Here is a 25,874-nt window from a genome sequence, read left to right on the forward strand (position 1 = left end):
CTCCAACTTGTCGCCAAGGGCAGACGCGAGATTTTTTTGTACATATCTCCGCTTCTAAATTCAAATATCGAACCACTCAAAATTACAAGATATGTAATATACTACATAAAAAATACTTATAATAAGTGGCCATAAAACTGATTAAACAAAATTACACAACAAAATATCACGCAAAATGCGAAACGATGTATAATTGTATAAAGATACACAAAAACAAAACTGCAATCAAATAAATACAAATATTTATATAAATTTTAACATTATTTAAAAAATTAATTCATAATTTAAAAATAATTGTATAAATTAATAAGAATTTGAAATATTGTTTAATCTTTCAGTTTAATAATAAATACTTTAAAATTGAAGATAAATGCAAATGTCAAAGAACGTCGAATCGCCAACAGCTATGAGAACTAACCAATTTTCAGACCACATGATTAATAAATGAAAAATCTTATGCATCATAGAATGGCAACATCTTCTATGCCTTCATGGATAATAAAAAAGCTGGCATTCTGTAATGCCAGGTTTTTATTATCCATGAAGTTATGAAAATTTGAAAGTTTTCTCACGAGCGTCTTTTAAAATTTTTGTCATAATCTAATTTTTTTTTTTCTTTTCTCATTCTTCGGCAGAGCAAGGGCCAGTCGGACTTCCATTAAATATGCCGTAACTCAAATCTGATCTATATACTTGCATCCTGTCAAAATATCAGAGAATTCATCAAAAAGTCTAGCAACACGAAATTTGAGATTTCAGACAGAAATTTTTTGTTTTTCATTTTAATACTGTTATTATAATTAATTTATAATAGTTCTTTCAACAATTATTCACCTTATATCGTCTGCATTACCTTTGTATTATGCTTACTATTTCGCTTTTTATGTTCGGAATTGCTTTTGTAACGCTTCAAATTTTTGGCTTCTGTATACTGCAAACATAAATGATTAGGTAATTTAAGGCAGCTTGCGTATAAAATTATAGAGCGGAAATAATATGGAATAACTGAGGGAAAGGCTTATGTAACTAGTTCTTGTAACTTTTTTTTCCCAACTTCTTTGTTGTTCCATAGTTGCCTGTAATAATTTTATTCTTTACAGCAATTTCTTTCCAAGAATTCACTTATTCCTTTTTATTATTTTATTTTAAGACTTTATCATTGATAATAAGAATTTAATCGCAAAGGATCGATAAAAATTTTACACTGGCATTTTGAATCATCAGACCGCTTTGTCATAGAGGTGGGATATTTTAGGGATTGGCAGAATTCAGGTTTATCACTTAGTTAAAAGCTTGATAGGCACAGTTTTTAAAGTTCATATTTTTGTTAGTAAATTTTAAGCCATTCTTTGCTCCAGATTTCTATATTGTTTTATACAAACACTTACACTTAAAATATCTGAAGTTTTCGTAAGTGCACAAATGATCACTTCTGGTTTAAAATTTTAAAAAAACGAAGAGAGCAATCTTTCGGCATGCGTGAGGTCGGATAATCGCACGTAGATGCGAAACGTAATCTGTAAATCGGAATGACCTACTGCCACCAAAACAGAAGGGCTTCAGATCGATATCGTGTAGAGAGATTTGTTTGCGTTATTTCGAAGTAAACATGCGGCTAAAAACATGTTGGAGTTCTTCCAAGAAAGTAAACGAAATAAATTTGGAAGGACGTCTGCTCAAGTATCCGGCTAGAAAATTTCTAAAATATTTGCTTATTTCCTATAAGTTTTTTTTTTTTTTTTTTTTTTTTTTTTTTAATCCCCTCAATAACAGCTCTGAATTTCTCGGAGTAAATTAAGCGTAATTAATAATTCAAATAATTTACCTTTCTTTATTTAGTTGGAGCTTCTAAGAACAATTTAACTGGCGCCTTCTTAAAACAGGCGCCCTTTGCTACTCTATACGTTGCCTATACATAAAGCCAGGTTCTGTTATTAGCAGGGCTTAATTTCTAAGATTAGGAGTGCTGGAGCCCTATGGAAGCCCGTCAGCAAAGAGGAACAAGAGTAAATAAATATATAAAATGACTATTAAACTCATTAATAATTTTTAAATTAAATAGTTAATTATTATCAAATTAATTAATAGCTATTTAATTAATGTTTATAAATCGTTATTTAATCAATAATTATTACATAATTAATTAATTATAATTTAATTGATAATTATTAGATAATTAATTATTATTTATTGAAATCATTACAGATTGAAGTAATTAAATAATTAAAATTAAATAAAATGCTAAGAGATAAATTGAAATTTAATAAGCGATTTTTAATATAATTTTATTGGTTAAATAAAATTTTCGAGATAAAATTTCTACTGAAATTGTTATTCAATTACATAAAAGAAGTGCAGCAGCCTTCTTATTCAGGGCTCTGGTGCGTTTCGGCTAGAATTATGATTTATTACAAAAACTAAGAAGCACCGGGGCCGAGATCCGGTGGGCTCCGACCCAATTTAAGCTCTGATCGTAGGGGGGGGGAGAGTCCTTTTATCATCACAAAAATTATATATACTTAAAGTACAGGTGCTGAAAATTCCAGGGCGAAACAGAATGAGCTTATGAGTGGGTGGACACAAAAAATGAAAGGAATCTTGGTAAGAGAGACCGCGGCTTTGTGCTGATATAATTATAGCCATCAAGCAGATGTATGTCAGGGGTAAAAGGAGACCTGAATCTGACTCCTAAGGATGAATGTAAAGTTGCTGGTTACGCTTCCCCCCCCCATTAGTGGATACTGGGGGAAGACGATGTATAGGACGAGCTTAAGCAGTTTATCTTAGTATTTCACTATTCTCAGTATTCAGTTTATTGTTGTACTCGCTGTCCTTAACGCACATTTAAGAACACAAATTTTCCTTCCTGCGAGAATAACTAACTGTAAGCATCAATAACAATATACTAGATACGATGGCATGGCGAGAAATTTATGCGTTCCTAAACAAACTCCCCCAAATTTATTGCCCTTCTTAAAGGGAAAGGTTTCCGCATGTGAGTGAGGGGACTTTACTTGAACGTCTCATGTTCTCATGAGTTCGTATTTCTAGGAAAATAGAGTATTGCAAGGTCTGCTTATTGTTAAACTAAAACATTAGGAATTCTAAATTTTTTCTCCTTAAATTGTGGTTCAATTTTATAAAAAAGAAGTACTGGAGCTCATCTTATTTAGGGCTCCGGTGCGCTCAGGCTAGAATTGTAATTTATCTTAAAAATTGAGAAGTACCGGCTCCGACGCAATTTAAGCACTGGTTATTAGTATCCAGATTTGTAGGTTCTTGATACAAAAACACCTTCATGAAGTTCACCAGTATTATTAACGAAAAAGCATGTTAAACCTCCAGAATTTATCGGTTCAAATCAAGCATTAAATTGACCATTTAAAGATGTGAAACAAGCGTTAAGTTATTGCTTTAAGCGACGAAAATTTCTGTCACTTTTGTATAAACTCGAATCCAATGAAGCATATTTCAGATTGTTAAAATTTCACTCATCACATTCGATTTCTAAATTTAAAAAAAAAAAAAAAAAAAGAAAAGAAAAGAAAGAAAGGAAGGGAAAAAAAACTAACAAAAGTTCTTTGCTTCATTTAAGATTCGAAAGGGAGAAAAAGGCATTAAATTCATCACGATAACCTCAATCGTTATTTTTCCAAGTTGTCAAGTAAACTAGGGCATTTTCTTTTCAAGATGAGTTCTACGCCATAGTTTGGCGAAGCATCGGTGGTTCAGTGGTAGAATGCTCGCCTGCCACGCGGGCGGCCCGGGTTTGATTCCCGGCCGATGCAAATTTTTTTTTTAAAGCTCAGTTAAAATTTAAAACGACGACATGCAGTCCGGAACCGAACAGGATATGTGAAAAAATTGATGGCAACTGTATTATTTATTAATGTATACAGTTGCCTAGATTGCTTTGAATTAAAAAAATTGCTTTGAATAAGAAAGTTAATTTTATAAGAACAGGTTCACAACAGTGACAAAAAATATTGCACATTAATTTGCTTTCAAATCTTACGAAAATTGCTTTTTGAAAAAAAAAAAAAAAATTATGAGCAATTTTTTTTCTAAAATTTTGCACCCATACATAAGTGGAGGGATAATATAATATCCCAAAGAGATTTTTTTCCAAAATTTGAGATAATTTCGTTTTTATTCAATTATAATTTTTCTCGAATATTTATTTCTGCTTAAAGACCAAACTAATCACTGAACAATTCCGATCTTGACTAGATCTGACAAAAGTCTTCCAAAATGAGTTTGTACTGAATCTCTAGCACAATTTTCCGATTATTAGCGAGTTTTCTGAAAACTATCAATTGACTATTATTAGCCATAGGCAGCAACGTTCCTTGATCATCGTGCAAATTAAAATTAAATTTGGCTGTGCACCACAAGGATTGGCCCTGGACGTACCTATTAACAGCAAATAATTTCCTGAGTTGTAAAGATAGCGGTTTTCTTTGATTACTAATCTCTCTTATTTTATAGACTTAAATGATTAAAAATAAAACGCATTTCAAAACTTTTTAAAGTTATTCCGTTTTAATAAAATACACTAAAAATTTTAGAAAAAGTAGATATCAAAATATTCTTAATCATATATGACTGAAAATAAAGTTATAGAGTATTCCAACAATGCCTAATGGAAACAATAACTGAATTTAAACAACAGTGGAAGTGATAGCAGAGAAATAAAATAAATAAGAATGATTACATTCAATTCATTTAAATATTTCTTCCGCAAAGGCATCGTTTACAAATAACACAAGTCTCTCCGTCAATAAAGAAGTACAAGGACCTTCAGGTTCAACCTCTGATATTCTGCACCAGTAGTCAAATGCTTCAAGAACAGCAGCGTCCCTATTGAATGAATTTCCCTTTTTACACTCATCTTTAATTTCAGGATGTCAAAAGAATTTTCCTTTCTGTTGAAGAAAAACTATTTGTTTTAAATATGCCTTCTCATCCACTTCGAAAGCAGGAATAACTTTGATGCGCAAAAATGCTTGTTGGATATTTTATTATTATCAATTTAATGAGCGCGAATGCTGAAGGTATTAACCGAAAATATTTGATGCTGAAGACCGAATTTAAATGAGAATAAAAAAGTCAAAATTATAAATAGAATTTTTTTTCGCATTTTAAAATTAGAAAAATGATCAAAATTATTCTTCTATTTTGAATTTAAAGGCTGTTTTATTCATTTCCTTTTCGCATGCAATTCCTATACAGTTCATAATATCAAATAGTTATCTTTGACATTTTTAATACGTGAATTAATTATATTAGAATGAAAAAGTCGATCAAAGAATGAAAGAGTTAAAAAATTCATTGTTCTTTTGTACATTAAAATTAAAATAGATGATCAACAAAAAAAATTTTTTTTGTTTGTTTTTCCTAATCTAAAATGCTAAATTCTCTTTCATTCATTGCCAATTCATATCATTACCGTCTGCTATTCACGTGCGATATGCTATAATATGGAGAATAATATTCACAAATGGTCTTCTAAAATAGGCTCACATTGTGACTTCCTACGTCACCTATCTTAAAGCCAGCTTTTCTCATTATTATTTACATTTGTAGGTTCTTGATACAAAAAAATCTTTCAACAAGTTCGCCAGTATTATTAATGAAAAAGTATATTAAATTCCTAGAATTTATCTGTCTAAATCAGGCATTGAATTTACTGTTTAAGGATGTGAAGCAAGCATTAAGTTATTGCTTAAAGCTATGCTGTCATCTCCATAAAATCTCGAATCCAAAGAAGCATATTTCAAATTCCTAAAATTTCATTTGATGCATAATAACAATAAATTACGTTTATCTGAAGGACTACCTCCAGGGTTCTCTGCTTCAAATTGGAGTGGAAAATAGAGTCCAACCTCTTTGAGGCTCTGGCAGCCATTTTTCCATGAAATGGAAAGCTGGACTCGAAAGCAGCAAGAAAAACACCTGAAGGAGTACAAGGCAGAAAATATAATTTAATGTTTTGAAGCAGTACGATTAAATGAAATTGACATTAAATAAGCTCTGACTAAAATAAAAAGAGAATGCTCGTATAAAAATACCACATTTAACTTTATTTTTTACTGGAGATTTTTTTTTTTTTTTTTTTTTTTTTTTTTTTTTTTTTTGGTGGGGAGGGTACAGTGTTGCCATTGCTCGTTTTAAAATCGTTGAGTTTCTTAATCAAAAACTCATAAATGCTTAAATGCTTTACAAAATGTGAAATAGAGAATAAATTCCAAATTTTGACTTCCAGATGCCCATATTCGGCGGAGATGTACGCTATTCAAAATTGGATGGCTCTAGGTGCCGTTGTTTTATCACAGTTCGAGAAACATACATGCATCCATGCAGATTCTTCATTATTTAATTTCGGCAAACATATATTTACGGGTGCGCCTTGGCGAAAATTGGCGATTTTTGGCGTTACATGGATACCGAGTTTGTACAATTCTCTTGACTTGTTATTTTGCCTTTGTGTAGCGGCTATTTTGGGGGCTCGCTACACGAAGCTACAAGTCAAAGAATTGCACAAGCTGGGTATTCATGTACACATCGAGCTATTTTCACTTTAAAAAAAAATCAGAGAATTGCACAAACTTGGCTTTGCGCACTCCCTTGACTTTGTCCATGTACACATCGATCTATTTTCACTTATAAAGTCAAAGGAGCACCCAATGCTACATTAGAGCCAAACAAAAAATACATAATATCAATAAACTACATTTTAAATCAAACAATAAAATAACATAAAAAAGGAAATTAATTTTGCGCATCTAAGCACTACACGAAGCAAATATCCACTTATTCAGAAATTTCTGAGTCCTTCGGGCTGTGGCACACATTCCTTAAACAGCCTAAAATTTAAAAAATGCCTAAAATTATCTGAACTAGAATCCGTATATCGGCGTCGCCACATAAATTCACAAAAATGAGAGTCAAAAATATCCTCCGTAGTGCCGATATCCTCCGACGTTCAATCATACGTATTTCTGTCCTACAAACAAAACAGGACACTTATAATGGCTACTTAGTAAACCTTCATTTACACACCAGTCAACTAATGCGGTTTTCCCCTTTCGTTCCAAATCGAACAGAAACTTCAAATTAATCTTACCACATTCAGCCATTCTACCAACTAAACCAAAAAAAAAAAAAAAAAATACTTCCTAACCAACACACACCACAAGCCCTTAACAAACCTTTTCCCGTCATTCAAAATTTCCGATAGTCACGCAACCTATTACGTGATAATAGGGTTTCCATAACATCCAACTACTCAGGTAACCATAAATGAAACCACAACTTGGCGATAAATGAAACAACAACTTCGTGATAATACAAGGGACACCTTTCAACCTGCTCTAACCTTAATTTCTTTAAATGTAATACAGAGCCCTAATATTTGGTGGCAACAATTTAAAAAGTGATTCGCCGTTTATAGCGAATTAACGCACAATGCTAAAACGAAATTAATAGCCTTTCTGGGCAAATTGCCCGTTTGGGTTCATAAATAAAGAGGTTCCTAAATAAAAACAATCGATTTCTAAATTAAAAAAAAAAAATAATAAATAAATAAAAGTTCTTTCGTTCATTTCAGATCCGAAAGGAAAAAAGAGGGATGAAATTGATTACGATTACAACAATCGTTATCTTTCAAGCTGCGAGGTAAAGTAGGGCGCTTTCTTTTGAACATGAGTAAAGTAGTTTGAACTACTTTACTCATGTTAAACGTCGAACTACTTTACTCATGTTAACGTAAGAACGTCGGAGGATATCGGCACTACGGAGGATATTTTTGACTCTCATTTCCGAAAGCATCGCGTAGTTTACTCATGTTTCTTTTGAACATGAGTAAACTACGCGATTGTTTCATGAAGCATGGGTGGTTCGGTGGTAGAATGCTCCCCTGCCACGCCGGCGGCCCGGGTTCGATTCCCGGCCGATGCAATGAAACATTTTTGAAAGTTCATTTAAAATTATGACATATCTACGGAAGCGATTAGAATATGCGAAAGAATAACGACAAGTGTATTATTCATAAATGCTGATCCTAGATGTGTATTTTGAATTATAAAATTGATCTAAATAAGAGCGAGAATTTCATACGAACTATTTGAGAAAGAACGTTTACTAGGAACGTAAATAAATATATTTGCAATAATGAGAAAAAAAAAATGTTGCAAATTAGTTTGCCGTCAATTCTGAGTTATAAAGATAAGTGGTTTTATTTCTTTACTAATCTCTCTTACTATATGGCCTTAAAAGGTTAAAATAAAATGCATTTCAAAGCATGATTTACATGAATAATGATTAAACATAATTTTCAAAATATTATTTTTAAATTATTCTGTTTAATAAATTACGCTAATAAATTTAGGAAAATTAAATATCAAAATATTCTTAATAATACGTGACTAAAAATAATGTCATAGACTACACCAATAAAGCTGTATTGGAGCATAAACTGAATTTAAACAACAATGGAAATGACAGTATCGAAATTAAATACATAAGAACGATTGATTACATTTAATTCGAAATGTTTACGAAAAACTTAAGTCTTTCCGTCAATAAAGAGTAAGAGTAATATTACAGGGACCTTCAGATTCTGTCGCTGTTGAATTAATTTCCCTTTTCACACTCATCTTTAATTTGAGGATATCAGAAGAATTTTACTTTTCTGTTGAAGAAAAACTATTAGTTTTAAATATGCTTTCCTATAACCTCCGAAAGCATGAGCCACTTTATTGTGTAAAAGTGCTTGTGGGTCATTTTGTCATTATCAATTTAATGAGCGATCCTTTGTATGGAATGCTGAAAAGTATCTGCAGAAACTGTTTGATGCTATTGAAGACCCAGTTTAAATGGAAGTAAAAAATCACAATTATGGTTATTTCTTTTTACATTTTAAAATTAGAAAAATCATTAAAATTATTTTTAGAATTGTAATAATTTAAAAGCTGTACTGTTCATTTCTCTGTAGTCTGTAGTGTACAATTCTTATACAGTTCGTAATAGCAAACTAATTATCTTTTATCTTTTTAATGTGTGAATTACGTTCGAATGAAAAAGATCGATTGTAAAAGTAAAGAGTATAAAATAAAATCCAGTATTCTTTTAGTATATTAAAATTAATAAAAGTGATCAAAACTATTTTTTATTCGAAATGTTAAATTCTCTCTGATGTATTGCCATTCATTTCACTACCATCTGCTATTCACATGCAAACAGTTTAAGAAAAAAAAAAAAAAAAAAAGATCAGTCTAAGTTAGGAAAAAAAGATTTAAAAAAAGAGACCTTTAAAAAAATTATTCATCTTATGCTGTTCTACATGAAATGACTGTTTTCATGTTAGTTGATTTCCTACATCAAGCATTTTGAACAATGTAAAATTTAAGATAAATATGTTCATACAGGATGTGCCATAAATATTAGTACAAGCTTTATGGGCATTTAGGATACGTCAAAATGATTTCTATTTGCATAGCAACCCATCACCGCTGCTGTCATCCGTACGCCGCTAAGTGGTATTCTTCATGAGGGATATTCTCAATGTCTAGTTTATTCAGCGAATGCTTAGTAAGGCCTTCCGTGTTACCATTCCGTATGGCATCAGCAAACCGGATTTGGAGCAGCATGGATTTTTTCCGTTGAGGAGCACATGAAGCTCTTATATATGAAACACCTGTCGAGTCTAAAATGGATCTGGTTGCAGAATTATCTGTGCTGCTGCAGCTATCCAAGCAAATCCAGGTGCTTTTGACCGTGTCCATGACCAGTCCATGATCCATCGGTGTATGCATACATCTCTTGTAATGATAGAAACATCGAACATCTTTTGTAGCATTCTGCAATGGTATTACTTGCTACAGTATAATGTGATATTTATGAGCAGTAAATATTTTTGGCAATCTCTGTTTTGTGTCCTTTCATTTCTTGTACCTCTGATACCACTTTCCCATAGCATTTTCGGTCTTGGGTTGCTATGCAATTCTTAATCGTTTGGATGTGCCCTACCTATCCTTAAAGTTTTTGTTTTTATGTTTAGTGTTTATGGGACCCGCTGTATAATTATAATTATACGCTGCATGTCGTTCAATTTTTCATTCTTTGATTTACCTAATTATACACTTGTTTTTAGGGTTTGTTCTTAAATACTGAAGATAATCTAAGCCACTGAATCCGACAATTCACAGCTTCTTATGCTTTAAAAGTCAAACCATTCTGCTGTTGAAGGCATATGAGATAACCTAACTGCATTTGGGAAGGATGCTGTGAACATACACTCAGACACTGGCTCGAGAAGCTCTCTTACAGAGATACCAGCTCACAAAATATAGCCTATGTGAGATCTGAGAGGAACCACTGGAATGATGGCCTGCAAGCATCATCACAGATTCATAAGCTCAACCCTTTGAACTGTTCGAGAATTTGCTGCCGATAATGAAGTAGGCATAATTACAATTTCCAGATATCTTTCATCTCTTATAAAGATGAAAAGAACTTTCAAATGTGTTTTTCATAAATTGAAGTGAAAGAATCAATTGCAACGTTTGGAAATCTGCACATTTTTCAATATTCTGCAGAAATTTTGTACCTTTCTGGATGATCTAACCATTTATGACAGTTGGAAACTTTCAGTGCGATGGCTGGAAGAGCATGAAAAGCCAAACAATTTAGCTAAACCAAACAAAAACATATACATGAAAAGGACAATAGTCACTATTTGGTGGAATAAGTAAGGAATCTTCCATTACAAATTCATATCAGTAAATGAAATCATTAGTGCTTAGTATCACTGTCAAAGAATTGATATTCTGCAAGGAAAATTGCAATTCATAGACTCAACATCAGTGAATCTAAAACAAGTAATTCTCCTCCATGAGATAAAAGATCTTATATTTCTCATGGGACACTCCAGAAATTGAAGGAATTGAATTTCTTAGACCTATTTCATTCACGTCACTTACCATCTTGTCTTTTACAGATTATATTTCATTAAAACTACTTCTAATCGTAATAAATTTCAGAAAACCGTCTAAGCAGTGTATATTTTTATTATAGTATTTGAAAGAAAATGTCATTTTTAGATAAATTAAATACTAAAAGTTATTCATGTCAAAAATAAAATATATATAGAGAGAAAGATAATTTTCACAGCTGTTATGGTGATGTTTTTCATGTACACAAGAATGAGTAGTACCTTATTTTACCCCTGTTGGGTTCGTTATTTTAACACGTACCGGTAGTAATGAACATTTTACATTTCGTATTTATAACGCTTCTGGAAGTAATATTTAATATTTCAACTAGACATGGTCAGTTTCAGAATATGGAAATACAATGGAAGTATACTTTTAATGCATTTTAAAACAAGAAAGGAACGAAAATCAAAACATCTAAATTACAATAATATAACTTCTTATGCTATTTTATTTACTTAAAGCTATTTTACATGTAATTAAGACACAATAACACGCCGAATAAATACTAATTCAGAAGTCAAACAACAAAAATCAGCGTTATATTTACCAAATTTTCACAGGACTAGTTTCGATGGTTTCACCGAACCACCATCTTCAGCTGCAAAACCGCAAGTGAACCAGATAGGAAATAATGATTAGATAAGATAAGAAAGCCTGGACAAGAATAAGCAAGTGGCGCCATCTGTTGGTGAAACCAGAACTAAAATATAATTTCTTTAAAGGCCGAAGGCAAATTTGGATTGGAATTAGGATCGTTAACTAGAACAGAAAGATTTTTATGAATGTGAAATGCCTCTAGAAAATCCAGTTCTCCAATGGAAGATGTTTTTTGAATAATTTTGGCAGCAGAAAAACTGAAAGTGTGGTTTTCGGACCAACAATGTTGAGCAACAGAAGACTTCTGTGTTTCCTTTTTTCTAACATATGCCTCATGTTCCTTGACGCGAAATTTTAAGGCTCTCTTAGTTTGGCCAATGTAAATTAAACCACACTGGCAAGGAATCCTATAAATACCCCAGGAATTCATATCCGGAATGGGGTCCTTGAGTATGGAACTCGGAATTTTATTGATGGGAGAATAAACAACCCGAAAGTTAAATTTCTGCAAAATATGTGCAACTTTATAGCTAATTGATGGAAAGAAGGGAATGACAACAGAATTTTTATAATCTCCTAAAACAAGAGTGTGCCTTTTAGTGTGTTGAGATGAGAATTTTTTAACTGCTTGATTAATAATGTTGGGTGGAAAGCCCCTGTCAATAGCTATTGCTTTTAAATAATTTAGTTCTGTTATTGTGTCTTAATTATAGAAGCCCCAAACAGGCTTATTTTTTGCTTTCTTTTTTGCACGTGGTGTGGCCGCCATTTTGTGATTGCATGAGTTTCGGTAAGTACTTTTTTGCAATTTTCAAGTTATGTTTATATTTTGTATATTTGGATATTGTGCTTTGCTTGTCTGATTTCATGCATTTTGCTTACAAACGTTTTGTTTTCTATTAATTTCAGTGAGTTATTTTTCTGCTGTTTTGTGTGTGCTTTATTATTGTTTAGTTAATTTAGTTTGATTTTCTGTATTGTTTATCATGCCTTCATCCGTTAATCGTTTCACTAAATTACGCCTGAAACGGCAAAAATTCCTTAATCATCTTGACTTTTTACTTAAATGTAAATGTAAAAAATTGATCCCAAATTTTATTCAAACCAAATCTAATCAAAAACCTTCGAGTCGCGTTTCAAGAATTCTGTTAAATTGCAAGCTTGCCTTACTTCGGTCCGTGATAAGGGATACACGTCAACAATTGTCCAAAATTGAACGTGAACTCTATAAGCTTCATCTGGAACTCGCTAAATCATATCCAAAATTCACTGCCCTTGAACAAAAGTCTTGGTCTAGAACGGAGAATGCAGTTAACCGTCATAAAAACACCCTTGCAGTTAAATTCGAAAAACTTCTTTTACAATCTTCCAGTTCAAGTAGTTCAAAAAATTTTCCCATTGTAAACATCAAGCCAATAGTTAATATTTCTAATGTTAGTCTTTCAGAAGAACAAGAGAGAATTCTAAAATATAATTTTAACTTCTCACAAACCTGTAAACCCTCGATTCCAAAGATTTTGGCTCCTATCGAAAAAGCTTTCAAGTTCAGTAAAGTTTCAGATTCACAGAAAGAAATGATTAGGCATCTTATCGCTCATAATGTGAAATTCAATAATAAACCTTTGAAACCAAATCTAACTGCGAGAGAAAGAGCTACATTGCGTGAAATTCATTCTAACCCGGATATTATTATTTCAAAGGCCGACAAAGGTGGCCAGATAGTCGTCATGGATAGGAACACTTACATCGATGGTGTCACTAAACTCTTAAACGAAGGACCATATAATCCGATCCCTAAAGATCCTTCACCTTCGGACTTGTCAAAAATAAAAACTGCGATCAAATCTTCGCAAATCATTTCAGGCAACTTAAAACGTTCACTTATCCCATCTGTTGCGAATTGTGCCAGATTATATGCTCTTCCCAAAATTCATAAAAGTGGTATTCCTTTCCGCCCTATTGTATCAAATTTAGGTACTGCCTCGTATCCTTTAGCTAAATATTTAGTTTCTAGATTTTCAACTCTATTAGTTATTTAAATATTTAGTTTCTAGACAATAACATTTACACCATAAAAATTTCAATAGAGTTTGTAAAAAAGGTTAAAAGCATTTCTCCTCGTAATTTACTCATGGTTTCTTTTGATGTAAAATCATTATTCACCAATGTCCCAGTGGAGGGTGCATTAAGATGTCTAGACACCAGACTTCGCGAATTTCATTTCTCTTGCATCGAAATTGATGAGCTAATTTCTCTCACTCAACTCTGTTTGAAACAAACACATTTTGTTTTCCAAAATAAATATTACAAGCAAACTGAGGGATTAGCCATGGGAAGCCCCCTCAGTCCCATCCTGGCTGATATCTACATGCATTATTATGAATCAAAATTGTTTGAAACTTTAAACTTCCCGGCATGGTTCCGCTACGTAGACGATACTTTTACTCTGCTTGAAGGTAATAAAGATGATTTAAATAAAGTTCTTTCAACAATGAATTCTATTGATCCTGCTATTCAGTTCACTTTTGAACTTGAGACTTGCAATTCTCTTCCGTTTCTCGACATTCTGGTCACACGTAACACATCCAACTTCAGTACTACGGTTTACCGTAAACCTTCATCGGTTTGCCTTCCACCACACTTTAAATCATGTCATCCGACTAAACAAAAGTTAGCTTCATTTTATTCCTATGTTTTCCGTGCTCTTCAAGTTTGCTCCTCCAAACTAGCCCTTGATGAAGAACTAAAGTATTTAAAAGCAATAGCTATTGACAGGGGCTTTCCACCCAACATTATTAATCAAGCAGTTAAAAAATTCTCATCTCAACACACTAAAAGGCATACTCTTGTTTTAGGAGATAATAAAAATTCTGTTGTCATTCCCTTCTTTCCATCAATTAGCTATAAAGTTGCACATATTTTGCAGAAATTTAACTTTCGGGTTGTTTATTCTCCCATCAATAAAATTCCGAGTTCCATACTTGAGGACCCCATTCTGAATATGAATTCCTGGGGTATTTATAGGATTCCTTGCCAGTGTGGTTTAATTTACATTGGCCAAACTAAGAGAGCCTTAAAATTTCGCGTCAAGGAACATGAGGCATATGTTAGAAAAAAGGAAACACAGAAGTCTTCTGTTGCTCAACATTGTTGGTCCGAAAATCACACTTTCAGTTTTTCTGCTGCCAAAATTATTCAAAAAACATCTTCCATTGGAGAACTGGATTTTCTAGAGGCATTTCACATTCATAAAAATCTTTCTGTTCTAGTTAACGATCCTAATTCCAATCCAAATTTGTCTTCGGCCTTTAAAGAAATTATGTTTTAGTTCTGGTTTCACCAACAGATGGCGCCACTTGCTTATTCTTGTCCAGGCTTTCTTATCTTATCTAATCATTATTTCCTATCTGATTCATTTGCGGTTTTGCAGCTGAAGATGGTGGTTCGGTGAAACCATCGAAACTAGTCCTGTGAAAATTTGGTAAATATAACGCTGATTTTTGTTGTTTGACTTCTGAATTACTATTTTACATGTGTTTAGTAATAAGATTATGAAAGTTTATTCATTTATAATAAAATTTCAGGATACGAAATGTTTATCAGGTGCAACAAAATGTCTCTGTAAAAAAGCAAATGCTTTATTACAAATTCAGTAGCAAAAAGAAAAGAAAAAATCCTACAAACTTGTTCTTATGGTGAGATTTTGTCATTTAAAAAGGAAAATTGAAATGAATGACACAACATGGTCAAAAACTAAACTTTAGAAATAAGATGCCCGCACCACATACGGATAATCTTCGATGACTTCTTCATAGAGTTGCAGTATAAGATGGGCAGCATGATAACTCAGGTTAATGACTTACTCGTACTTAGTTAAAAGCTTGATAGGCGCAGTTCTTAGATTTCATATTTTTGTCAGTAAATTTTCCGTCATTCGTTTCTTCAGATTTCTTATTTTTGCTTTATACAAATACTTACACTTAAGATCTCTTAAGTTTTGTAAGTGCACAAATGCTCACTTCTGAGCTAAAACTTTAAAAACGGAAAAAAGCAATCTTTTCAACACACGTTGAGGTCGGATAATCGCCCGAACATGCGAAAAGTAATCTGCAAATGAAAATAACCTGCCACCACCAAAACAGAGATTTATTTGCGTTATTTCGATGTAAACATGAGGCTGAAAACATATTTCAGTCCTTGAAAGAAAGTATAGAAAATGAATTAGATTTGGTTTGCTTTCTGTGATTACGGCAAAGGCTCGAGGGCTATCTGTTTAAGGGAGGAATGCCTTCATGGAGGACTTTCTAAGCGAAACTGGCTAGTATACACGCAACACATGAGTTAAAGCAGTGCTAAGTTATTGTTTGAACTACTATGAAAATTTCTATTATTTCCATAAAAGCTAGAATCCAGTAAAGCATACTTTAAATTCCTAAAATTTCATTTGAAGCATAGAAAAAATACATTATGTTTATATGAAGGGCTACTACCGGGTGCTCTCCTTCCAAATTGAGGTGGAAATTAGAAGTCTTTGAGGCTCTGGCAACCATTCTTTCATGAATATATAGACACGAAAACAACAACAAAAGCATCCGAAGAACTAAGAGGCAAAAAATATAATTTAATGTTTTAAAGCTGTATTATTAAACGAAATGACATGATAAAGTACAATAGGCTCTGGCTAAAATAAAAAGAAAATGCTCACAACAAATACTCTATTTCACTTGTCTGACTTATATCACATTCACTTAAATACTGAAATAGTCTACTCTACAGGTTGTCTTTGTGACGAATATAAAGTTCAGTAAGTGAAAGCTTACTTTATAAGCAAATTTTTTTTTAAAAATATTCCTAAATAAATATAATAGATTTCTAATTTAAAAAAAAAAAAATTGAGAAATGAAAAAAAGGAAGAAATATCTTTGAGTTCCGAAAGGGGGGGAAGCATTAAATTGATAGCGATTGCTTCAACTGCTATTTTTCAACCTGTGATGTAACTAAGGCATTTTGTTTTGAAGATGAGTTCTGCGCAAGCGTTCCTCGAAGCATCGGTGGTTCAGTGGTAGAATGCTCGCCTGCCACGGGCCCGGGTTCGATTCCCGGCCGATGCAATGAAATATTTTTGAAAGTTCAACTAAAATTTAAAACATACTCTCCGGAAGCGAACAGGATATATGAAAAAGATAATTGCAATTATATTATTTATAAATGCTGATTTTAAATACGCACTTTTAATTGAGATATTGATCTGAATAAAAAAAAGAATTTTATAAGAACAATTCAGAAAAAAGCAATGATATTAGAAACGTCAACATATTTGCAATAATGACTAAAATTATTTTCGACATTTCCATGAGCTAGTTTTTCCTAAAACAGTTCACACATACGCATGTGTAAGGGATAATACAAAGTCCCTAAGAGATACTTTCCAAAATTTGAAATAACTTTTTTTTATTTAATTATAATTTTTCTTGAATATTTTTCCTTAAAGATCAAAGTAATCACTGAAGAATTTCGATCTTCGCTGCAGCGGAAAAAAATCTAAAGTGAGCTTGTTCTGAATCTCTAACATAATTTTCCGATTACTGGCAAGTTTTCCAAAAGCTACCGGTTGACTATTATCGTCCGTAGATGTCAACAGCGATGGATATTTATATCAACCAAATCTTAGAAAAATTAAATCAATTTAATAAACTCTTACACCATCGGATATATTAGATGATATAGAAAAAAAAAAAAAAAAAAAGGTGATGTGACTTAACTTCGCTTCTGCACTTCTTGCTGTGAATGACACTGATTACTGTCCTGAGTTGTAGAGACAGTGGTTTCATTTCTTCACTAATCTCTCTTGTTTTATAGATTAAAATAGAATGCATTTAAAAACGTTTTAAATTATTCGGTTTTAATAAAATACACTACAAATTTTAGAAAAATTAAATATCAAAATATTCTTAATCATATGTGACTAAAAATAAAGTTATCGGGTACTCCAATAAAGCCTGATGGTAAAGTACACAAAAAAACTGTTAATATTCTTTTAGTATATTAGAATTTTAAAAGAAAGTGATCAAAAATATTTTTCCCCCTAAGCCAAAGCATCAAATTCTCTCTGATACATTGCCATTCATTTCGCTACAATATGCTACTCACATGGAACAAGCAGTAATATCAAGATAAATTTTCATTGCTTTTTTTAATATCCGAACTTTATCTGAAAAATTTTGGAAAAAAATCAATCTGAAGTTAGGAAATGAAGATTGTGTAAACACAGAAAGAAAAAAAAAAAAGAGAGAGAGACCTTTAAAAAAATATTATACATACTAGGCTGTTTTATATGAAATGATGGATTTTATGTTAATTAATTTCCTACGTCAAATATCTTGAATAATGTAAAATTTAAGACAAGTATGTTTACACAGGGCAGCTCATAAATATTTGCACAAACGTTAAGGAGAGGTAGGGCATGTCAGAATGACTGATAACTCCACAGCAAATCATCACCGTTAAGTGTCATCTTACAGCGCTAAGTGGTGTTGTTCACGACAGATGTTCGCAATGTTTAGGTTGGTTTGGTCGGTGATTGCTTAGTCGGGCCTTAACCCTTTGCAGTACGGTGTGTTCGGTCTGGACACTTCTAAAAAATGCTTTCTGTACGCACAGAAAAATTGAATGAAAAAGGATTTATAGGTTACTCTGAACCTTCGTTATTTATAGTAGATGGCAGCTCAACACAAACCAGTCCATATATTTTAGCCATGTTTAGTTTTTAAAGAAAATCATTTTTCAAAGAAATCTTCCAGATGTTTTAGGGTATAAAAGGAATTGTTTGAAAAGAAATTTCTATGTTATTTTTTGACTGTATGTTAACCTCCTTATTCTATATTAGTTTTAAGTTTTTACCTTGAAATCTTGCCTAAAATCAAACGGCGAACCCTAGGTGTGCCCAGACCGGGCTCACCGATAATCTAGGACAACTGAGAGTCTGTATTCTTTGTTTCTCCGCATCTCATCGGTCAGTTCATTGACAACAATCCTCGTTTCAGCACTGTTTTCGAAACTCTATTCAATCAGTGTGCCACTTTGGGCACACCCGCAGAATTAAAACGATAAGTGCTATCTTCACGAAATTTTACTTGTGTACTCCTCTAGGCCTAATTAAACTGCCTACCTCTTTTTTTATTATTTATTATATCAAAACTCCGACTTTAAAAGGTAGCGTGCCGGAAAGGGTTAATTGTTACCATCACCTACGAGATCAGCAAATTATCTCATACTTTAGGAACAGGTTCTACCATGCTTACTCTACCCCGTGCCTGAAAATGTGAGATCCTACATATGGGTTCAACATGATGCGGCCCCTCCTGATTATGGAAGATGTGTTTAGTGACATTTGGATATGTCTTTTTGGTGAACGATGGATTGGACGCCGTGGTGGACCGTTTGCCTTTCCCCCATGTTCTCTGCATTTGAGCAGCATGGATTTTTCTTTGCAAGGCACTTATATATGAAACATCTATCGAGTGTGAAATGGATCTGGTTGCGAAAATCGTCTGCAAATCGACAACACTGCTAGAGATATCGAAGGATACCCAGATATTTTTGACATTGCTCGCCAAACCGTAGTCCATCGTTGTAACTCATGTATCATTTGTCTATCGTTGAAATCATTAATACCGAGTATCATTGTCAACAAATTGATCTAGTTCAACAAAAATTGTTGTTCATAAAGCCTCCGCTGGTGAATTGAAAAGGCGTAACTCTGTCCATGAGGATAAAAGCTCTTGCGCATGCGATCCTCCAGAAACTGAAGGAGTTCAATTTTGTGGTCTTTTCTCACTCGCTTTACTTACCAGACTTGTCTACCGCAGATTATATTCCTTTAAAACCACTTCTCAGCTCAAAACATTTCATAAAACTATCCATAAATGTACATTTTTGTTACAGAATTTGAAAGAAAACGGAATTTTAAGTGAATTATACGTAAAAATTTATTCATATAAAAATAAAGTATATGTATATATATATAAAGAGAGATAAATTTTACCATTGCCCCTGTTATGTTGAGGTTTTCGCACACATAAGCATGAGTAATAAGCTTATTTTCCCCACTCAATTTTAACACGTGGAGGTAGTAGTAAATATTTTAGTTAACTTTACATTTTGTATTTATCAGACATCTGAACATTTTATCTGTAACTTAATATTTCGTCTCATCATGATCAGTTTTAAAACAAGGAAAGACGACAGAAGGTTTCTTTTTATATATATTTAAAATAAGGAAGGGGGAAAATTAAAACATGCAAATTACAATAATATAACTTAAAAGCTATTTTATATGCTTTTTAGTAATAAGATTATAAATGTTTATTAATTTGTAATAAAACTTCTCTATGCGAAATATTTATCAAACAACAAAATGTATCTGGAAGAAAGCAGGTGCGTTACTACGAATTTAGTAGCAAAAAGAATTTAAAAAAAAAAAAAAAAAAACCCTCATATTTGTTCTTACGGTCAGGTTACGCCATTCAAAAAATTAAAAATAAACTAAAATGTATAAAACAGTATAGGCAAAAACTAAAATTTAGAAATCAGACGCCCGTACCACTTTTGAGAAAATCAAGCTGCGCGAAACGGGTTGCCAGTATAACTTATAAGGAAAACTGCTAAGCAGTTAAACATTTGGACGCACCTTTAGAGAATAAACCGTGTCAGTAAAGAAAAGTTATCAAAATAGCTGTTACAGACTTTATAAAGTATTTTACGTTGAATAACTCATTACTATGATTTAAACCTTTACTATAACTTGTCTTTCCCATTACACTCACCAGAATTCAATCTAGTTAATTCTATATTTAAGCTGAGGGTTTGAATGTTTAGATTAGAGATTCAAGTAGCCTAGTCTTACTGTTCCTTAGTATCGCCAGCTCCGTCAAGTTTTATTCCAGCTTTAGCTTCTTGATAGCCGGTGTTTAAATACGAGCCGTTAACTATTCTAGGTCAGCTAAATAGTCTATTTTGTATTTCAGATTACGTTACCTGCATTTGAATTTAATTTTAGGTTAATTTAAATATCCGCAAGTAGCGGAGGTTCGTCTGGTCGCACGATCTGTGCTTTCTCTTTATTTAAGACTGAAATATAAAGATTTTTTTAACCTTCTTTAGACTTGCTGACTTGTTTTAGACTAAGAGATAACTCTCTTCCAGTCTGGTGGAGTCTGCAGAATATTAACCCAAGCTTCTAGATATAGTATCACCCTTCAAGCTTATTGAATCTGGGCGTAAGATATTTTTTTTAATTAATTTTTTTTTAAATTCATTTGAGGTAGAAGTTTATTAATGTATATGAAACATACTTTGATTAAATAATTTCAAATAATATCTTTGTATGATTTTGATGGTAGCAATACAGCAAATTGGTCATTCCGTATAAAGCAGCCTGATATTTTAATTAATTTCTTCAAAAGTATATGCATAAATTATGCTTAACGTATTTTAAAAACAGTGCTGAAATTGTACTTTTTGTTTATTGGGTGTAAATACATTGTGCGGTTGAGATTCCAGCTTGATCACACCTGTACGACCAGTGGTGTATTTCTGGTGTCCCATCAACCACTTCTGTTTGATATCCACATTTAGGATCTTTGACTAGCTTTACTGCGTCCTGACACAGAATCATCATTCTTAGGTCTATCCGAGGTCATTCGGCTATCTGAACTGTCACTGAGTAAATATTTTCGTAGAATTTAGTTGCAATTAAGGTTTTCTGGAATAAAAGACATGGCTTATTAATTAAGTTTAATTGTTAGTTAACGTAAATTCAGTTTCCATATCTTCGAGCAGAGGTGAAAATGTATACATAGTATTCTGAAAACTAATCAGTTTCATTTTTTTAACCAACTTTTCGCCACTCATTGCCGCTTTTTTACATCTAAGGAACTATGAAGGAAAAGCAAGAAAAGGAATTTTTTTTTTTTTTTTTTTTTTTTTTTTTTTGTGTATATTTTAAAACAAGGAAGGAGCGAAAATTAAAACATGCAAGTTATCATAATATAGCTTAGTAATAAGATTATAAATGTTTATTCTTATATTGTACACACAAACAGCGAAACATTATTTTTATTTATGTCGAGAACATGTCATGTCCAGAAAATATTTTTTCAAATCTTTACTTGCGAGTTTATTGATGGATTGTGTCAATTAGTACAAGAGCAATCTTAGAGAAATGGTTAAACTACCAAAAATGGAAACAGTCAATATCAGATTCTGTTAAGTGATAGTTATTTTTAACTTAATATTCATGATAATTTTTTGTAGTTTCAAGCAGAAATTTAAATTGACTGCTTTTTCATGAAAATTAGCATCAGTTTGTATAAGTACATGTTGACAATTTCAACAGCTTTTAATCACATTGCAAATATCTTTATAGTTTATGAGTAAATGGAAAAAAAAATGAAAAATATTCAGATTTTACATTAATGTCTAAAGATGCTTCCCCCCCCCCCCATTCACATACACGTTTCGACAGCATTTGGGCTAATGTTCCTTTGGGTTAAAAATATTTAAAAACAGCCTAGCTTTAGAATTTTCGAGAGACAGTCTTGCGGGCTGGAGATAATTTTTTTTTCCTTCCCTTGCTCGCTTTGAAAGTGTTGAGTTTGTTAATCAAAAATTCGCTTAAGTTTTACAAATTTGAAATACCTAATAACATATTCAAAAAAACCATATCTTTAGAATTTCCAATAGACAGCCTCACGTGCTGGAGGAAAAAACTGTTTTATTCCCTACAGTATTGCCACTGCTCGCTTTGAAATTGTTGAGTTCTTTAATAAAAAAATAAATTTTAGGAAATAAATAATAAAATAAGTTCCAAATTTAGGTTTCCAGGTACTCATGCTGGGGTGAAGGACTACGTTATTCAAAATTTGATGGCTCTATGTATCGTTGTTTTTTCACAATGCGAGACACATACATGAATTCCTGCAGATTCTTCATTACTCAGTTTCTTTAAATATAATACAAGGCGATAATTTTTGGTGGCAATAATTTCAAAAGTGATACCATATTTTTAGTGATTCAACGTAAAATGCCGTTTCGAGACTAATAACCCTTCTGGGCTAACTCCCCTTTGGGCTAATAAAAATAAAAGGAGAAGCAGAGTCTTGTATTGTTTTCAAATTTGTTGAGGAAATATCTTCAATGAAAGCAGCAGAAGCACACAAAAAATGCTAGTATTCTTAAACATAAAATTAAAAGAAGATAGAATGAGTGTATGATAAAAATAGTTGCATTACAAATTCTATTGTGTAATTTAAAAGTGTTGACTATTACTGTTACAATTGTGATAAGGTTACATAAAAGAAGAAGAGACTGAAGATTTATATGGACAAGGATGTCTCGTGAGAATAAGCTGAAAATTATTATTTTTTTTTTAACTTACAAATACGTTTTCAATAGTTATTAAAATAGTCTTTATTAAAATAATTAAATCGTTGGCAATGTTAAAAACGCAAGCTCGAGAGCCACGAATTGCTCTCGCACGTAAAATGTATAGAATTTGATTTTTGGTGATAGATAGGTTTTTCTCTGCAGAATTGTATGTAGCCATTTTTTTAGCATTCAATAAATTTTATTATGCTGTGTTTTGTTTTGAACTGTCACAACCCAGGTTTTGCATAGCGGTTTCGGCCACTACACCACAGCAGTAAATATTAAAAGTTGGTGGCAGCTTTTAGGGATTGTTCCTGAGAGTAAATTTAGGAACGGACCTTTTCGCCTGTGAACTTGAGTTTTATGTTAACAGTCAAGACTTTCTTCTCTTCAAGAACGATGTAATTTTTCGTGCAAGGACAGTTCGCGTGGTGAAGCCTCTTCAGTGACAAGTGACAGGGTGTCAGAAGGAAACGCCAGAGGAAGCGTGATCTAGTGCAACAAAATAGTGAAATTTACCGGAAGAATATCCAAGTAGTGCCAGGAGAGTCAATCGAAGGCGTCTTCAAAATTGGTGAGTACCATTTTTGTGATTTTGGAGAAGTTATGCCAGTTATTCGAGACTAGGCTTATTTTGAATATAGAGCAGGAAAAGGTTGCCTCTTAATTAGCATTTTTTTATATACGCTTTGTTTGTAGGCGTAGGTATTATCATTAAGTGTTGTAAGGCAATTTGTGTTCAGAATTGTTAGGGAATTATTCATAGACCTGTTGTTGTTTTTGTATTATTGTTTTTCGGGGTAGGTTATTTTTCTTTAATTTTCCATAATGGGTGAGTTTATGAGGAAATTTACTAAAGCTCTGCTATTGGAGTTAGCGGAGGAGTTTGAAACAAATGTGTCTCAGGCAAATAGAGTAAGAGAAATTAGGCAGGCTATTCTAAATGCCGATGACTATGAAGAAGAAGCTGCGAAAGAATACGCGGCAAGAATTTGGGCTGCGGTTCAGCAGAGAAAAGCAGAAGAAATAGCCGAGCAAGAGAGAGCAGAGCGGGAACGTGAACAAGAGAGAGCAGAACGGGAACGTGAACAAGAGAGAGCAGAACGGGAACGTGAACAAGAGAGAGCAGAACGGGAACGTGAACAAGAGAGAGCGGAACGGGAACGAGAGCGAGTTTTTGAATTGGAAAGGTTAAAACTGATGAATGTGGTTCAGACTAATAGCCTAGCTTCCACCGTTTCGAAAGTTGAACAATCTAGAGAAAAAAAGGTTAATTTGAAAGATCTAGTACCGCGTTTTGAACCGAGTAATATAGATATTTCATTATTCTTTATGCTATTTGAGAAACAAGCTCAAAAAGAGAACGTTAATGAGATTGATTGGGTCTCGCAATTAATTCCTTTATTACCTTACGATGTAGCCCAGTTAATAGTGAAAGAACCAGCGGAAAAAGGGGATGATTATCAGCATGTTAAGAAATTACTCATGCAGAGATTCAAGCTTAGTTCTTGGGCACTAAAAACAAAATTTGAAGAACATTCTAGAAAAAACGGAATGTTATGGGTGGATTTAGTGTATGAATTGAGAGTGTATTTAGAGAGTTGGTTGGATTCAGTAGAAGTTCAAGATTTTGAAAGTCTTAAGGAACTTATGCTCACTGAGCAAATTAAGGGGCGAGTCCCTCTAGAAATAAGAGAGCACTACTTAGACAATTGGGAAGAATTTAAAACAGCTTCCATTTTAGCAGAGAAATGCGACAAGTATGAGGCTATGCGAAGAGATGCGAGGAAGTTAGAACAGAGAGCGGGGTCAAAGAAACCATTTGAGAAAGATAGAGAGCGGTATGTAAATTCTAACTGTAGTTATAATCACAAAAGTAGTGGTCATCAAAGAATTAAATCAGAGGAGCATAGAAAAGTGGAGGCTCCTAAAAAAAAGCAAGTTTTCAATGAAGCAGGTTTCGAGAAAAAGCAGAAAATAAGCTGTTACCAATGTGGAAAGTACGGACATATCCGACCTAACTGTCCATCGCTGGAAAAAAATAAAGCTAATCTGGTGAATAATCTAGGAACGGAGAGTTTAGGAAAATGTTTTGAGCCGTATTTCAAGAAAGCAGTAATTAATGGGATAGAGAGAGAATATCTGAGAGATACTGGAGCTGGTATAGATCTGTGTAATAGTACTTGGATTAATACTAGTGACTTATTAGGGAAAACTGTACGGGTGAAACAGCCTTTGGACACAGAATGTAAATGTTTACCTTTGGCGAAAGTCACCATTGAAGGTGATTTTGGTGTGGTCACCTCAAAGGCAGCGGTTACTCCGGTAGAGTTAGATAAAGAGTACTATTTGTTAGGGAATAAAACTGCACAGTTGATTGAGGAATTTAGGGAACGACCGGTTCTTTTGAATGCTGTGGAGACTCGTAGTCAAGCGCATGCGCGCAGGAGTTTAGAGAGAGCGAGTGCAAAAGACTTAGATTCCAGATCGGAAGAAAAGAAAGAGATAGAAAATGAAAGGGTCGTCAATAATGAGCATTCGGAAGTAAGGAATTTAACCAGTAATACGGAGGAGGCAATTAAAATTGCAGACATCAATTTAGAAGAAAGGTCTGTCCTTGCGGATGTTTCGCCAGCAGAATTCTTGGAAGCACAAAAAACTTGCGCTAGTTTAGCGACCCTGTGGAAGAAAGGGAAAAGTGAAAATTAAAGAGTTTATAATAGTCAAGGAAAGACTATTCAGAGTGGCAAGTTCTAAAAAAGGGGAAGATAAGCGTCAGCTGTGTGTGCCTCTCGTTTTTAGGAAAGGGATCATGAAGTTATGCCACGAGGAAATCTCTGGTCATTTAGGGGT

General features: G+C 33.0%; 1 non-coding gene across 1 annotated transcript; it reads left to right on the forward strand.

The window, feature by feature from the left end:
- The first annotated feature begins 3,717 nt into the window (after positions 1–3,717).
- Positions 3,718–3,788, forward strand: TRNAG-GCC (transfer RNA glycine (anticodon GCC)). The gene has a single exon. It is a non-coding gene; the product is annotated as a tRNA-Gly (tRNA).
- The last annotated feature ends 22,086 nt before the right edge of the window (positions 3,789–25,874 follow it).

This window comes from Stegodyphus dumicola, chromosome 3, assembly GCF_044657685.1.
Source record: "Stegodyphus dumicola isolate Sdum_Otavi_A_Nest chromosome 3, ASM4465768v1".
NCBI lineage: Eukaryota > Metazoa > Arthropoda > Arachnida > Araneae > Eresidae > Stegodyphus > Stegodyphus dumicola.